The sequence below is a fragment of the Aristolochia californica genome, unplaced genomic scaffold (assembly GCF_029961685.1).
Source record: "Aristolochia californica isolate CCGP_79_NKW_82.1479 unplaced genomic scaffold, dmAriCali1.0.hap1 SCAF_361, whole genome shotgun sequence".
NCBI classification, from domain to species: domain Eukaryota; kingdom Viridiplantae; phylum Streptophyta; class Magnoliopsida; order Piperales; family Aristolochiaceae; genus Aristolochia; species Aristolochia californica.
Genome location: NW_027182061.1, coordinates 7,501 through 25,721, shown reverse-complemented (window position 1 = coordinate 25,721; position 18,221 = coordinate 7,501). Strand labels below are relative to the sequence as shown.

Genomic DNA, 18,221 nt, shown 5'->3' with positions numbered 1-18,221 from the left:
TGGAGGTGTATCCGTATTTGGTGGAGTGGGCGAACGTACTCGTGAAGGAAATGATCTTTACATGGAAATGAAAGAATCCGGAGTTATTAATGAACAAAATCTTGCAGAATCAAAAGTCGCTCTAGTCTATGGTCAGATGAATGAACCGCCGGGAGCTCGTATGAGAGTTGGTTTGACTGCCCTAACCATGGCGGAATATTTCCGGGATGTTAATGAACAAGACGTACTTCTATTTATCGACAATATCTTTCGTTTCGTTCAAGCAGGATCAGAAGTATCCGCCCTATTAGGTAGAATGCCTTCCGCTGTGGGTTACCAACCCACTCTTAGTACAGAAATGGGTTCTTTGCAAGAAAGAATTACCTCTACCAAAGAAGGATCCATAACTTCCATTCAAGCAGTTTATGTACCTGCGGACGATTTGACCGACCCTGCCCCTGCTACAACATTTGCACATTTAGATGCTACTACCGTACTATCAAGAGGATTAGCTGCCAAGGGCATCTATCCAGCAGTGGATCCTTTAGATTCAACGTCAACGATGCTCCAACCTAGGATCGTAGGCGAAGAACATTATGAAACTGCGCAAAGAGTTAAGCAAACTTCACAACGTTACAAAGAACTTCAGGATATTATAGCTATCCTTGGGTTGGACGAATTATCTGAAGAGGATCGTTTAACCGTAGCAAGAGCACGAAAAATTGAGCGTTTCTTATCACAACCCTTCTTCGTAGCAGAAGTTTTTACCGGTTCTACAGGAAAATATGTTGGTCTCGCAGAAACAATTAGGGGGTTTCAACTGATCCTTTCCGGAGAATTAGATGGTCTTCCCGAGCAGGCCTTTTATTTGGTAGGTAACATCGATGAAGCTACCGCGAAGGCTATGAACTTAGATGTGGAGAGCAAATTGAAGAAATGACCCTAAAGCTTTGTGTACTGACTCCTAATCGAATTATTTGGGATTCAGAAGTGACAGAAATTATTTTATCTACTAATAGTGGCCAAATTGGTGTATTACCAAATCACGCCCCTATTGCCACAGCAGTAGATATAGGTATTTTGAGAATATGCCTTAACGATCAACGGGTAACGATGGCTCTGATGGGTGGTTTCGCTAGAATAGGCAATAATGAGATCACCATTTTAGTAAATGATGGTGAGAGGGGTAGTGACATTGATCCGCAAGAAGCTCAGCGAACTCTTGAAATAGCGGAAGCTAACTTGAGTAAAGCTGAAGGCAAGAGACAGGTAATTGAGGCGAATCTAGCTCTCAGACGAGCTAGGACACGCGTAGAGGCTGTCAATGCTATTTCGTTTTCGTAATCGTCGATGCATCAGAATAATCAAAAGAAGCTCCGTTTATACACCTTATTTGGATTCCACCAATTGGATACAATCAAGTGTAATCTGATGCAAGGAAAAAAAATACAAACATAAAGTATGAATAGTGGGAGGATAATAGGGAAAGGGTAAAAGATTAATTAAAAAATAGGAAAGGGTGGGTAGAAAAACTTATTAGAGACCATTGACTCCGGTATCTAATAAGTTATACCTACTATTGGATTTGAACCAATGACTCCTGCCGTATGAAAGCAATACTCTAACCGCTGAGTTAAGTAGGTCATTTATCATCACAAAGAAAAAAAAAAGGAAGACCCCTCGCATGGGCATTATAGATGGAATACTACTTCTAAGCAATACCAATCTTTGTCAGTAAAGGGGTCAGAGAGCTATCATATGGGACCATAGAATATCCATCTTGACAAGATATTATCTAGATGTTAAGATATCTATGACAAGGGCTATAGCTCAGTTAGGTAGAGCACCTCGTTTACACGCGCGCCAATGCTTTTTCAGGGGAGTTCATCATGCAATCAACAGAATTGATCTTATTGATAAATCGGTGTCTTACTCCATGGATTCGAGGGAACAAGAGAACAATAGCCTGACAAATCTTTGGTTCGGTCCGATTCAGGTACCAATTTAAAATAGAACCCATCATTGATTTGATAATTGATAAGGTGAATACCTAGTCTATTCAATGCTAGGCATAATGGGTATAAGGACCTCAAAATAACATAACCTCTTTTCGCCCTATGAGCTTTAAGGTGTATGAAGTATCATATTTGACTCTTTGAGCGGAGCGATAGAGACTCAACCTAACTTAGGTTGATCTAGGCCGGAGGCAGACCTACGTCAAGGCAATCCTTCTTTGAAAACACTTTGGTATTGCTCCTGGATCAGAATACAAAAAATGAATCAGAGCACGTGGAACCATCTCGTTATCTTCCTGTCAAGAAAAAGTATGGTGGACTAGCCGATTCTTATATCAGTTAACGAAAGAGCCCAATGCAAAAAAAATGCATGTTGGGTCTTTGAAACAGTTCGAATCATTTAGATAATACTCAGTTTGATCTGTTTTACCGAGAAGGTCTACGGTTCGAGTCCGTATAGCCCTATATATTTTGACATCCGTGTCATTTTGACATTTTTGTGTAGCTCTCATTTTCTCACATTAGTGCTTGTGGCTGGCCCGCGCGGTGGGTTGGCAAAGCAAGTAGTCTTCTGTTTCTGCACAATACTTATTTTTTTTTTTATTCCAACCTAATCTAATTCAATTGTTCATCATTCCAATTCTACTGGTCCTTCCTTCCGATACAGACTTTATGCAAGCAAGAAGATTGGGGGCCTGTTTGAACTTGCACGGGCTGGGGATCCTTCTGACTCATCGCTTTGTTGTTCCACAATAACTCCAATGCAGTGCATTGTTTCAGAGATAAAAAATGGACGCTAACCTATAACCTAAACGTATCAACGTTTGCACCCTCTTCTATTTCTATGAGTCTATTTTTGGATTTGGTCTGTCGAATCGTTCAACAACGCCTGATTCCATTAGAAGTATCTTATGCGGATCATTTATGATTCAGCCGATTCTACGACTGTGGTACACTCCATTGTGTAGGTTTACTTCAAAGGAAACAAACCTTTTTATTGTCACGAAACCTAACCCCTTGGGTAGTCTTATCAGATGTTATTAACAAGTATTTCAAATCATTTCAAATCGCGATTTTGAGTCCTAGAAATTGGTCCGAAATGGAATGACTTCTTCAAGACTTCTATTCTAAGTCTAATTAAATAACTCGATTCTTTATTCTCTCTAGGGGGACCATCGGGGGTAGGGAGTACAAGTCAAAAGTCTATAATTTGGTATAGGAATCCATGAGTTGTTATATATCTATTTATATGGAAATATGGAAGTTTATATGGAAATATGGAAGGATTTCTCACAATTTAACAGATTGAATCAAATCAATTAAGTATAAATTTGGGACAAAGGGAGAGAATCTAATTGGCCGATGCATTCTATTTCCGTATCTGTATCGAATCAATAGACAGAATGACGATCCTCTAACCAGACCCTAATGAAAAGAATACATCAACACAAACCAAGTGGAATATACCATAAATCCTAAGATAGAAATCCCTAGGCATTCTACTACATCTGACTATTTGTGTTGTGATATTATAAAAGAAAAAAAAAAAAGAGAGAAAAATTTACCCAAGCCAGGCTTATTATTTATTAGAATTTTTATTCTATTATTATTCAAATTATATTAGAAATTTGATATAATATATATTTATATTATATTAAATATTAATTCAATTTCATATTTTGAATTTTCTGTTAATTTAAATATTAATTAATATATTAATATAACATTGTTATGTTATATATTTATATTTAATATTTTTTTTTTATGATTTTATGAATAGAAATAATATTCATATTATTTTCATATTATTTCAAATAGTCTTTAATTACTTTTTTATTTTAAGAAAATCCGAAACAAAACAAAGTGAGAGAGTTTTTTTGTATAAAAACATAATATGTCTACATCCTGAATGGAATCGAAGTAAATGTAAGTGGGATTCCGTTGGATGAATCTTGAAACGAGACATGATTCATAGCAAACAAATGAAACTACGTGGTTCCACCCTAATTGGTGTTTCGACTAAATAGTTATGAATAAATTGACAATTAAAATTCGAATTGACTAATTCGGTATATTCCACATTAATAGGAGTGCATCTATGTTTCTGCTTCACGAATATGATATTTTTTGGGCATTTCTGATAATATCAAGTGTTATTCCTATTTTGGCATTTTTTATTTCCGGAGTTTTAGCCCCGATTAGTGAAGGACCGGAGAAGCTCTCCAGTTATGAATCGGGTATAGAACCAATGGGGGATGCTTGGTTACAATTCCGAATCCGCTATTACATGTTTGCTCTAGTTTTTGTTGTTTTTGATGTTGAAACGGTCTTTCTTTATCCATGGGCAATGAGTTTCGATGTATTGGGTCTATCCGTATTTATAGAAGCTTTCATTTTCGTGCTTATCCTAATTGTTGGTTCAGTTTATGCATGGCGAAAAGGAGCATTGGAATGGTCTTAACCCCTGAATCCTCAGACAATAAAAAAGAAGGAAAAGGTTACATTGAGACAGTTATGAATTCTATTGAATTTCCGTTACTTGACCGAACAGCCCAAAATTCAGTTATTTCAACTACACCGAATGACCTCTCGAATTGGTCAAGACTCTCCAGTTTATGGCCACTTCTCTACGGTACCAGTTGTTGCTTCATTGAGTTTGCTTCATTAATAGGATCTCGATTCGACTTTGATCGTTATGGGCTGGTACCAAGATCAAGTCCTAGGCAGGCGGACCTAATTTTAACAGCCGGCACGGTAACAATGAAAATGGCTCCTTCTTTAGTGAGATTATATGAGCAAATGCCTGAACCGAAATATGTCATTGCTATGGGAGCTTGTACCATTACAGGGGGGATGTTTAGTACCGATTCTTATAGTACCGTTCGGGGAGTCGATAAGCTAATTCCTGTGGATGTCTATTTGCCGGGCTGCCCACCCAAACCAGAGGCAATTATGGATGCTATAACGAAACTTCGTAAGAAAGTCTCTCGAGAAATCTATGAAGATAGAATTGGGTCTCAACAGGAAAATCGATATTTTACTACCAATCACAAGTTTCATGTTGAGCGAAGTACTCATACTGGAAATTATGATCAAGGATTACTCTACCAGTCCCCATCTACTTCAGAGATACCTTCTGAAGCATTTTTCAAATACAAAAGTTCAGTGTCTTCCCACGAATTATTGAATTAGGAAAGGCAGGATGCTTTTGTGTTGTCCAGGATAACAAGCAGTGGGTCAATCTTCATAAATTTCATCGGCAATTTGAAATACTCATACAAATGTGGGAGAGATCAAGAAGATGCAGGGTCGTTTATCCGCTTGGCTAGTCAAGCATGAGCTAGTTCATAGATCTTTGGGCTTCGATTACCAAGGAATAGAGACTTTACAAATAAAACCCGAGGATTGGTACTCCATTGCTGTCATTTCATATGTATATGGTTACAATTATCTACGTTCCCAGTGTGCCTATGATGTAGCACCAGGCGGATTGTTAGCTAGCGTGTATCATCTTACGAGAATACAGTATGGTGTGGATCAACCCGAAGAGGTATGCATAAAAGTATTTGCCCCAAGGACGAATCCTAGAATCCCGTCTGTTTTCTGGATTTGGAAAAGCGCAGACTTTCAAGAGCGGGAATCCTATGATATGTTGGGAATCGCTTATGAGAATCATCCACGCCTGAAACGTATCTTGATGCCCGAAAGTTGGCTAGGCTGGCCTTTACGTAAGGATTATATTACCCCCAATTTCTATGAAATACAAGATGCTCATTGAATGATAAGATGAATGATAAGAAACTAATCTTCACTTATACGACTCCAGATATTCAAGGAATCTTTTTACGTTCTGTTCTAGATGAAACGGAGTAACTGGCCTTTCATTCGTACTATGGATGGGCTGCTAAAGAAGCTTCATTTAGATTCTCAAATTTTGAAGAGTCCCATTTCAGATGAGCAGAGCCTGTAGGATGAATCAAAAGAGTTCTGCACCATGAACTTTGTACCGCGCGCATCGCTTAGATGGGGCCACGGAAAGCTGCATAGAAGGGAGTGAATAAATGGGAAAGTGAAGAAATAGAATATGAAATAAAATCGTAAATTCTGAAATAAAAAAAGAAAAATTCAGAAATTAAATAAAATAAAAAAGGATCGGATTTTTTGGACTGTCTCTGAAATGAACCCTGCCTTTTCCTATCCTTCAACTCCTCCAGACTAGTCTTTTAGGGTTTTCGACCAACTAACTTCGACTTCGGATATGTATGAAGTATTAACATTCTTTTTGTGCGGGAAGAGATACAGTATGAACAAACAAACAAAAAAGAGGAGGGAACGGAATCCAATTATTTTCTTTACTCATATCTTTACCCATCTACTCGTTTTTTACCCATCTACAAGACGGAGGCGTCTATCTATACATCTAGATGTAGATGGATAAATATGTATTATGCTCTGGACTATTAACGCATATAATATTAAATAATATTAATATGGGTTCTGACTCTATTGATTTATTTGTATGAGTATCTTATCTATTCGATACATTAACCACGTGCCAGGAACCAGATTTGAACTGGTGACACGAGGATTTTCAGTCCTCTGCTCTACCAGCTGAGCTATCCCGACCATTCTCGATGCATGATCCTACTAAAAGAAAAAGAAAGCTTGGGCCTATGTCAATGAAAGGGACTCAAAAAGCATTAACTTACCTAAATAAAGTCGGTAATTTGTTGGATCTTCAAAAAGGAGACTTTGTAAATGTAAGTGTAAGAGTAATGATATGAACTGTGAAAGGTTCCGTAATGGAGATTCTTTGCCCATCCATATATGGATGGGCATTTGTACGTATATCATATCTATCACAGTGAGAAGAGAGAAAGATTTCTGGCCGGATCCATTTGTGAAAGAGTAGAGTAAGTGAAAAACATATCTAATTTTGAACCACTGATAAAAAAAAAAGAGGATAAATGCTTAGGGAGTCAAATAGGCCTTTTATTGGGGATAGAGGGACTTGAACCCTCACGATTTCTAAAGTCGACGGATTTTCCTCTTACTATAAATTTCATTGTTGTCAGTATTGACATGTAGAATGGGACTCTATCTTTATTCTCGTCTCACTCGATTAATCAATCCTTAAAAAGATCTATCAGACATCCTTAAAAAGATCTATCAGACTCTGGTGTGATAGTCGATTTGATCACTGACTATTCGATTCTTCCTTCTGCTTCTGAAATTATTATTCTGAAATTTTTAGAAAAAAAAAATATGGATTCGGGTCGTGATTAATCTTTGATATTTCAGTACGTATACGTACATATCTAGGGTCATCCCACTCTGGAGTTTCGATAGAAGGATTCTTCTACCAATGTAGTAAAGTCAACCCCATTCGTTAGAACAGCTTCCGTTGAGTCTCTGCACCTATCCTTTTTTTTTTCTGAAAACAGGATTTGGCTCAGGATTGCCCATTTTTAATTCCAGGGTTTCTCTGAATTTGGAAGTTACCACTTAGTAGGTTTCCATACCAAGGCTCAATCCAATCAAGTCCGTAGCGTCTACCAATTTCGCCATATCCCCCTCCCTCTTCCTTATGAGAAAGAAATCACATTGTGACCCCCCCTTCTTTTCTTTCATTTATCTTGGAGCCGTTGAATTCATTAGATACAGGCCCTTATTCCTATATCAAAGAGGTGTGTCCCTATTATATTTCTTGACCAGCTTCTTTCATCCCTATCGGAGTGGCGGGCCCATATTTGATATGATCCAATCAGAAATGATTCTATCATTGATGTATCCGCAATTCAATATGGATGGATATATCCCACGTCACATATATATATATGTCTTTACACCCCTTATTTTTTTAGCGCTATTTGGAATACTGGAACGGTCGATATTCATTCTTTTTTTATCGTCTTATCCCCTCCCTTTCCGAATGAAACCAGAGGAATGTCTCATTATGCTCTGGACTGCAGCCTTATCTTTATCTTATCCTTTCCTTTATCTTATCCTTTCCTTAGGAAGGATCTCCTATACTATAGGAATTCCTATAGTGTAAATAAATAGAATTTCTAAATTTCTATAACTATATATAGAATATATAACTAAGCTAATTTTTATTTTTTAGTTTATTTTATTAAGATTAAGTAATTAATATTACTAATATTACATAATCATAATATAATCTAATTAATATTAATAATATAATATATTAATATTATATTATTATTTATTATTACATAACAACATTAATATTAATAATTACATTATTAATATTAATGTTGTCATAATTAATATTATATTCTATTTAATATTAATATTGTATTATTAATATAATATTGATATTGTATTTATATAATTGTATTTGTATTTATATAATTGTATTTATATATATATATATTATATATAATAATAATAATTAATAATAATTATAATAATAATAAAAACAAACTACTCTTTATTTATTTATTATAATTATATTAATTATTAATAATAGATATTAATAATAGATAAATAAATAGATAAATAAAATAAAAAAATAAATAAATAGCTAATTACTAATAGCTAAGTCCCAGTAGTTTCCCGAAATCCTATGCACTATTTCTGTTATGTGAGCCCGCTTAGCTCAGGGGTTAGAGCATCGCATTTGTAATGCGATGGTCATCGGTTCGATTCCGATAGCCGGCTTTTCCATTTATTCGATTTTTTCCATGATTGATATTGATATTGATAATGTCTCCTTGAGATCAAGAGAAATTGAAAAGACTTTTCAATTTTCTCCAAATGTCGGGTCAACATAGTATGTTACGGGAACTCCCAACTATGAATAAAAAAGAATAAAAAATGGATTGAAGCTGTTAGATCTCTACAGAACAAGAAAGGGATACTTAACTTCCTATATATAACTATATAAAATAATCTGGTTATTGAGACAATTCATCTCATTCTTCTTTATAGTATTTCAGCGAGTTTAGCTTCGTTTATCGTTTAGTTCAGTCTTAATTTTTTTATTCTGTGAAATCCAATTTCAATAAAATAAGGAGTCTTTATGTCTCGTTACCGAGGGCCTCGTTTCAAAAAAATACGCCGTCTGGGGGCTTTACCGGGACTCACTAGTAAAAGACCTAGATCCGGAAGTGATCTTAGAAACCAACCGCGTTCCGGGAAAAGATCTCAATATCGTATTCGTCTAGAAGAAAAACAAAAATTGCGTTTTCATTATGGTCTGACAGAGCGGCAATTGCTTAGATATGTTCGTATCGCTGGGAAAGCCAAAGGGTCAACAGGTCAAGTTTTACTACAACTACTTGAAATGCGTTTGGATAACATCCTTTTTCGATTGGGTATGGCTTCGACCATTCCTGGAGCTAGACAACTAGTTAACCATAGACATATTTTAGTTAATGGTCGTATAGTAGATATCCCAAGTTATCGGTGTAAACCCCGAGATATTATTACTACGAGAGATGAACAAAGATCCAGAGCTCTGATTCAAAATTATGTGGATTCATCTCCCCGCGAGGAATTGCCAAAACATTTGACTCTTGACTCATTCCAATATAAAGGAATAGTAAATCAAATAATAGATAGTAAATGGATCGGCTTAAAAATCAATGAATTACTAGTCGTGGAATATTATTCCCGTCAGACTTAAACTTAATTAAAATAAAATAATTAAGCTTTGGACAATACAATTTTGTCTACCCTGTTTCACCAAACAAAGTAAATAGAACTAAGTTAAGGGATTTAATCCGGATTTTCCCCCATTTTCGTATCCTTTTCGTATCCCAAGTGGATCCGCGGTCAGATTCTCATTCCTTGTCCACCCTTTCCGATCCGATATTTTATCTACCACAGTAATTGGCAATAGAGAATCACTAGAAAGCAAAGGCCCTACTCTTGGAATAATGGTATCCATTGTTATTTGATACATTGTGGTTGGTAACGTTGGTAAATTAGGTGTAGGTCAAGGTACGGAAAGAGAGGGATTCGAACCCTCGGTAAGCAAAAGCCTACATAGCAGTTCCAGTGCTACGCCTTGAACCACTCGGCCACCTTTCCCACAGAATCTTAGGATTATTGCCCGGAAACCCGGTGAATAGCGAGTCATTCATATTATTTTATTGAATTTTTTATTGCAATACAATAAAGGTACGACCGATCTATTATAAATCGAAAACTTTTCGTCAAACAAAGATCTTCCTTCGAGGCTCGAGGGATAAAAACACATTTTTTTTTATTTAATATTAACTTAATATTAAAAAAACTATCTATTCATCTTTGTCAAGACGACGACCCTCTCCATCTTATTCGGATATTTATACCGTATACCGGATTAAACAACCAATGAATTGGGACGAATCCACAAACTCTATACTATACTATAGTATTTTATACTATGGTTATATTTAGAGGTCCATAGGAATTAAAAAATTCCTTTCTAGTTTCAGATTTATCAACAACAACTCTTCTCATGAGCTATCCCATGGATCTATTATTCCCATGGATCTATTATAAATAAATTCATGGGTCGCCCTATGATTTTAATATTTCCATTGTATTGTTTTGTTTGTGGATACGCGCTATTCGCCCAAAATGGATGGGTTGGTTATTCTATTTTCATCATGGAATGCTTATTTGATTCTTTTGACTCTTTGGGTAATAATAAAAAAAAAAAAAACTCCTCGAGTTAGATCAGAATTTGTAGGAAAATTTCTTGGATTCCTTAACTTCGATAAAATAAAGAGTAAGAGTTCTGTTCATTGGTATACCACATTGGACTGAAATCCAATCTGATTCCAATATTTCCTATCTATCCCTGTCTTAAAAGGGGCAATTTTGAGGGTCTTTTTTTTTTTACAATTACTCTGTTTTTATGTGATTTCGTACTGTACAATTCCTTTGTTTATGGGAGCATTTTCCCTCGAGGGAGAGGATAATGAGAAGAATTATGGAATGGGTTGTAAACTATGCCTAGATCTCGGATAAGTGGAAATTTTCTTGATAAGACCTCCTCAATTGTAGCCAATATCTTATTACGAATAATTCCGATAACTTCAGGAGAAAAGAGAGGCATTTACCTATTACAGAGATGGTGTGATTTGATTCGTTTTTTTTTTATTTATTTATTAATATTAAAATTTATATATATTCTAATTATATAATATAATTCTATTTATTTATATTTACTTATTATATTATATTATTATATATTGGATTTGACCTCTTTCAGTCTTATGAGAAGGGGACATGGTTCAGGACACAAAAAAAAAATTCTTTAAATAAACTTCCGCTTGGTGAAGGTGAAGTTTGGGGTAGTAGAGATCGAACAATTCCTTCTGTCGTGTATCCCCGATTGATGCAACCTCAGATGCTTCAATTATCGATTTTAGCATTGAGCGAAAGGTTACACCTATAGGTTCTGTATTGCAGGTTAATCCTACTCCACCAGTACCAATAGGCGGCGCATAGGGGAAGAAGCACTACACCTAGGAATCAACAACACGAAAACTTTGTTATATATTATACCCCTTTTCCTTATTGGGATCGGGACTAACAAGAATGGTTGGGACAACAAACATCCATCTCGTTTGTGCTTTGGATACCCGTATAACCATCGAAGATCGTTGAAGTGACTAATTCCTGCAAATCAAATAGAGGGCGTTGAGGACAAAGAAATTGTTGGAGTGAGCATTTCTATCTAGCATCAACACGTTTGGTGTTAAGAAAAAGACCTCCTACAGGAAGGCTGGCTAGAGATTTCTTGTAAAAACACTAGCCCCCATCAGTTCATAATGAAAATATTTCAATCTTTTTTGATTCCGATTCCATGGGTTATTCCCTTTATTACTATGCACAGAAGAGAAGGGAGGAGCCGTATGAGATGAAAGTCTCACGTACGGTTCTGAAACGGAGATTCTTTGAATAGAATGAACGACCGTAACGGATGTCAGCTCAATCCGAAGGAAATTATGCGGAAGCTTTACAAAATTATTATGAAGCTACGCGACTAGAAATTGATCCCTACGATCGAAGTTATATACTCTATAACATAGGCCTTATCCACACAAGCAACGGGGAACATACGAAGGCTTTGGAATATTATTTCCGGGCGCTAGAGCGAAACCCATTCTTACCACAAGCTTTTAATAATATGGCCGTGATCTGTCATTACGTGCGACTATCTCCACTATAGAAAGAAGGAAAGAAAGATCAAATACGCTAGTCAATACTAGAAAAAAAAAATAGGCTTTCTACATATGCATCGTCCAAAGCAACGATTTTTATCAGCTGTAGCAAAGAAAGACTTCATAGAGGCCAAAATATGAAGAAATAGGTATGGCCTATATACTAGATTCCATGGATAAAGGATCTAATTTAATTGATAGGGTAAGCGCCGTAAAGATCAATTAGAGAGGTTTTGGGGCCGATACAATAAGAACTGCTTACAGAACATATCATATCTTATGATATGAGATAAAAGTGAGGAATCAACTTATGTAATAGAGTCGATCTACTAAGGTATTGAGCAGCGGTGTAGCATCAGATCCCAAAGATAGTAAGTCCTTTCTTTCTTATGGAGGAAAGTCTTTTTCAAAGATTCTATATCAATATCAATTCCTATATGAAACCGAGATAGTTACCTTTCAGAAGATTCTAATGATAGAGGGGGTACGGTACCTATGCTTTATTTTTCTGAAGGTGGGAGAAAAGATAAAACGCATTTTTGATCAAAAAAAGAGTTTGAAACTCATGTAATTAACCTCTTCTGGTTAACCCGGGATAGATTTACGAGAAATCTCATTCAATTATAGATATGGTAGATTAAGATGGGACACCAAAAGACTTGACGGCGGAGCCGTATGAGGTAGGAAACTCTCAAGTACGGTTCTAAGGGAAGGAAATGACCCACCTATTCCGACCGGGGAGAACAGGCCATTCGACAGGGGGATTCTGAAATTGCGGAGGCTTGGTCTGATCAAGCTGCTGAATATTGGAAACAAGCAATATCGCTTACTCCAGGTAATTATATTGAAGCCCATAATTGGTTGAAGATCACAGGGCGGTTCGAATAAGAACACTCTTTTTTTTTTTAATTCAATTATCATGTTATGTTGGATCCATTAATCAAATAAAATGGATCGTTCCTCTGGGAAGAGCCAATCAAGGAATTTCATTATATCCCTTCTAAGATCGTTCTATTTCGTCTGGTACTTCCGAAGTATAAACCATATAGATACTGTACAGAATACATTCCATTCCTTTTTTTCTATGCTAATAAAGCTATATCCTCGACTGACTAAATAGGGATATCGGGATGTCTCTTTTTTCTTTTTAATGACTAATGAATGATTCTTTGATTTGTAATAGAGTAATAAATACGTTCCATGTGAGATATATGTAAGATCTAAACTGAAGTGGATTCATCTAGGCATTTATACATTGAAATATGAATACATTGGATTGCACCAAAAATGGTTTTTGCGCCATGCCATGTGAGGAAGGGGCTTTATTATTAGATAAAGGTCCGTTGGGCGCCCCCCAGATATGTCATAATAGATCCGAACACTTGCCCCGGATTGACTTCCATATCATAATTGCTCTAGTAAATAACTAAAGAAAATAAATAGATGGGAGATAGGAAAGAAAGGAACTAATCACTAATCATAAATACCCATCTCTCAGAGGTTCACTAATTACTGACAGTTGGCGGGTCTCTTTGTATGTGTTGTCCGGAAAGAGGAGGACTCAATGATTATTCGTTCGCCGGAACCAGAAGTGAAGATTATGGTAGACAGGGATCCCGTAAAAACTTCTTTCGAGGAATGGGCCAAACCCGGTCATTTCTCAAGAACAATAGCTAAGGGCCCTGATACTACCACTTGGATCTGGAATCTACATGCTGATGCTCACGATTTCGATAGCCATACGAGTGATTTGGAGGAGATCTCTCGAAAAGTCTTTAGTGCTCATTTCGGTCAACTCTCCATCATCTTTCTTTGGCTGAGTGGCATGTATTTCCACGGTGCTCGTTTTTCCAATTATGAAGCATGGCTAAGCGATCCTACTCACATTGGACCCAGCGCCCAGGTGGTTTGGCCAATAGTGGGTCAAGAAATATTGAATGGTGATGTGGGCGGGGGTTTCCGAGGAATACAAATAACCTCTGGATTTTTTCAGATTTGGAGAGCGTCTGGAATAACTAGCGAATTACAACTCTATTGTACCGCAATTGGTGCATTGGTATTTGCAGCGTTAATGCTTTTTGCCGGTTGGTTCCATTATCACAAAGCTGCTCCTAAATTGGCTTGGTTCCAAGATGTAGAATCCATGTTAAATCACCACTTAGCGGGGTTACTAGGACTGGGGTCTCTTTCTTGGGCGGGACACCAAGTACATGTATCTTTGCCGATTAACCAATTTCTAGATGCCGGGGTAGATCCTAAGGAGATACCGCTTCCTCATGAATTTATCTTGAATCGGGATCTTTTGGCTCAACTTTATCCAAGTTTTGCTGAGGGAGCAACCCCATTTTTCACCTTGAATTGGTCAAAATACGCGGAATTTCTTACTTTTCGGGGAGGATTAGACCCAGTAACAGGGGGTCTATGGCTGACCGATATTGCACACCATCATTTAGCTATTGCAATTCTTTTCCTGATAGCTGGTCACATGTATAGGACTAACTGGGGCATTGGTCACGGTCTGAAAGATATTTTAGAGGCTCATAAAGGTCCATTTACAGGTCAGGGTCATAAAGGTCTCTATGAGATCCTAACAACGTCATGGCATGCTCAATTATCTCTTAACTTAGCTATGTTAGGCTCTTCAACCATTGTTGTAGCTCACCATATGTATTCCATGCCCCCCTATCCATACTTAGCTACTGACTATGGTACACAACTTTCGTTGTTCACACATCACATGTGGATTGGTGGGTTTCTCATAGTTGGTGCTGCTGCACACGCAGCCATTTTTATGGTAAGAGACTATGATCCAACTACTCGATACAACGATCTATTAGATCGTGTACTTAGGCACCGCGCCGCAATCATATCACATCTCAACTGGGCATGTATATTTCTAGGCTTTCACAGTTTTGGTTTGTATATTCATAATGATACCATGAGTGCTTTAGGGCGTCCCCAAGATATGTTTTCAGATACCGCTATACAATTACAACCCATCTTTGCTCAATGGGTACAAAACACCCATGCTTTAGCACCTAGTGCAACAGCTCCTGGTGCAACAACAAGCACCAGCTTGACTTGGGGGGGTAGTGATTTAGTGGCTGTAGGGGGCAAAGTCGCTTTGTTACCTATTCCATTAGGAACCGCAGATTTTTTGGTACATCACATTCATGCATTTACGATCCATGTGACTGTATTGATATTACTGAAAGGTGTTCTATTTGCTCGTAGCTCACGATTGATACCTGATAAAGCAAATCTTGGGTTTCGTTTCCCTTGTGACGGCCCCGGAAGAGGGGGAACATGCCAAGTATCCGCCTGGGATCATGTCTTCTTAGGCCTATTCTGGATGTACAATTCCATTTCGGTAGTGATATTCCACTTCAGTTGGAAAATGCAGTCAGATGTTTGGGGCAGTATAAGTGATCAAGGGGTGGTAACTCATATCACGGGGGGGAACTTTGCGCAAAGTTCCACTACTATTAATGGGTGGCTCCGGGATTTCTTATGGGCACAAGCATCTCAGGTAATTCAGTCTTATGGTTCCTCATTATCCGCATACGGCCTTTTTTTCCTAGGCGCTCATTTTGTCTGGGCGTTTAGTTTAATGTTTCTATTCAGCGGCCGTGGTTATTGGCAAGAACTCATTGAATCCATCGTTTGGGCTCATAACAAATTAAAAGTTGCTCCTGCTATTCAGCCTAGAGCCTTGAGCATTGTACAAGGACGCGCTGTAGGAGTAACCCATTACCTTCTGGGCGGAATTGCCACAACATGGGCATTCTTCTTAGCAAGAATTATTGCACTAGGATAATGGCTAGGAGGATTTGAAAGGCATTATGGCATTAAGATTTCCAAGGTTTAGCCAAGGCTTAGCTCAGGACCCCACTACTCGTCGTATTTGGTTTGGTATTGCTACCGCACATGATTTCGAGAGTCATGATGATATTACTGAGGGACGTCTTTATCAGAACATTTTTGCTTCTCACTTCGGGCAGTTAGCAATAATCTTTCTGTGGACTTCCGGAAATCTGTTTCATGTAGCTTGGCAAGGAAATTTTGAGTCATGGGTACAGGACCCTTTACATGTAAGACCAATTGCTCATGCAATTTGGGATCCTCATTTTGGTCAACCGGCGGTAGAAGCTTTTACTCGAGGGGGTGCTCTCGGCCCAGTGAATATCGCTTATTCCGGTGTTTATCAGTGGTGGTATACAATCGGCTTACGTACCAATGAGGATCTTTATACTGGAGCTCTTTTTCTATTATTTCTTTCTGCCATATCCTTAATAGCGGGTTGGTTACATCTACAGCCCAAGTGGAAACCAAGCGTTTCGTGGTTTAAAAATGCCGAATCTCGTCTCAATCATCATTTGTCAGGACTATTCGGAGTAAGTTCCTTGGCTTGGACAGGGCATTTAGTTCATGTCGCTATTCCCGGATCAAGGGGGCAGTACGTCAGATGGAATAATTTCTTAGATGTATTACCGTATCCCCAGGGGTTGGGCCCCCTTTTTACAGGTCAGTGGAATCTTTATGCCCAGAACCCCGATTCCAGTAGTCATTTATTCGGCACCTACGAAGGGGCGGGAACTGCCATTCTAACCCTTCTCGGGGGATTCCATCCACAAACACAAAGTTTATGGCTGACCGACATTGCCCATCATCATTTAGCTATTGCATTTATTTTTCTCGTTGCTGGCCATATGTATAGAACTAACTTCGGTATTGGGCATAGTATGAAAGATCTTTTAGAAGCACATATTCCTCCGGGAGGTCGATTGGGGCGTGGACATAAGGGTCTTTATGACACAATCAATAATTCGCTTCATTTTCAATTGGGTCTTGCCCTAGCCTCTTTAGGGGTTATTACCTCCTTGGTAGCTCAACACATGTACTCTTTACCCGCTTACGCATTTATAGCACAAGACTTTACTACTCAAGCTGCGTTATATACTCATCACCAATACATCGCAGGGTTCATCATGACAGGAGCCTTTGCTCATGGAGCTATATTCTTCATTCGAGATTACAATCCAGAACAGAATGAGGATAATGTATTGGCAAGAATGTTAGACCATAAAGAAGCTATCATATCTCATTTAAGTTGGGCCAGCCTGTTTCTGGGGTTTCATACTTTAGGACTCTATGTTCATAACGACGTCATGCTCGCTTTTGGTACTCCGGAGAAACAAATCTTGATTGAGCCTATATTTGCCCAATGGATACAATCTGCTCACGGTAAGACTTCATATGGGTTCGACGTACTCTTATCTTCAACGAATGGCCCAGCATTTAATGCTGGTCGAAGCATATGGTTACCTGGCTGGTTGAATGCCGTTAATGAGAATAGTAATTCACTATTCTTAACAATAGGTCCTGGAGACTTCTTGGTTCATCATGCGATTGCTCTAGGTTTGCATACAACTACATTGATTTTAGTAAAAGGTGCTTTAGACGCGCGCGGTTCCAAGTTAATGCCAGATAAAAAGGATTTCGGTTATAGTTTTCCTTGCGACGGCCCGGGACGAGGTGGTACTTGTGATATTTCGGCTTGGGACGCATTTTATTTGGCAGTTTTCTGGATGTTAAATACCATAGGATGGGTTACTTTTTATTGGCATTGGAAGCACATCACATTATGGCAAGGTAACGTTTCCCAATTTAACGAATCCTCCACTTATTTGATGGGATGGTTAAGAGATTATCTATGGTTAAACTCTTCACAACTTATCAATGGATATAACCCTTTTGGTACGAATAGTTTATCGGTCTGGGCATGGATGTTCCTATTTGGACATCTTGTTTGGGCGACTGGATTTATGTTCTTAATTTCCTGGCGTGGATATTGGCAGGAATTGATTGAAACTTTAGCATGGGCTCATGAACGCACACCTTTGGCTAATTTGATTCGATGGAGGGATAAACCAGTGGCTCTTTCCATTGTGCAAGCAAGATTGGTTGGATTAGCCCACTTTTCTGTAGGTTATATATTCACTTACGCAGCCTTCTTGATTGCCTCTACATCAGGCAAATTTGG

At 37.9% G+C, this 18,221-nt stretch overlaps 3 non-coding genes across 3 annotated transcripts; 1 reads left to right on the top strand and 2 right to left on the bottom strand.

Annotated features, from left to right (window-relative positions):
- Positions 1-6,547: 6,547 nt before the first annotated feature.
- TRNAF-GAA (transfer RNA phenylalanine (anticodon GAA)) lies at positions 6,548-6,620 on the bottom strand. The gene has a single exon. It is a non-coding gene; the product is annotated as a tRNA-Phe (tRNA).
- A 1,985-nt stretch (positions 6,621-8,605) lies between these two features.
- Positions 8,606-8,678, top strand: TRNAT-UGU (transfer RNA threonine (anticodon UGU)). The gene has a single exon. It is a non-coding gene; the product is annotated as a tRNA-Thr (tRNA).
- A 1,287-nt stretch (positions 8,679-9,965) lies between these two features.
- TRNAS-GGA (transfer RNA serine (anticodon GGA)) lies at positions 9,966-10,052 on the bottom strand. The gene has a single exon. It is a non-coding gene; the product is annotated as a tRNA-Ser (tRNA).
- Between the last annotated feature and the right edge of the window lie 8,169 nt (positions 10,053-18,221).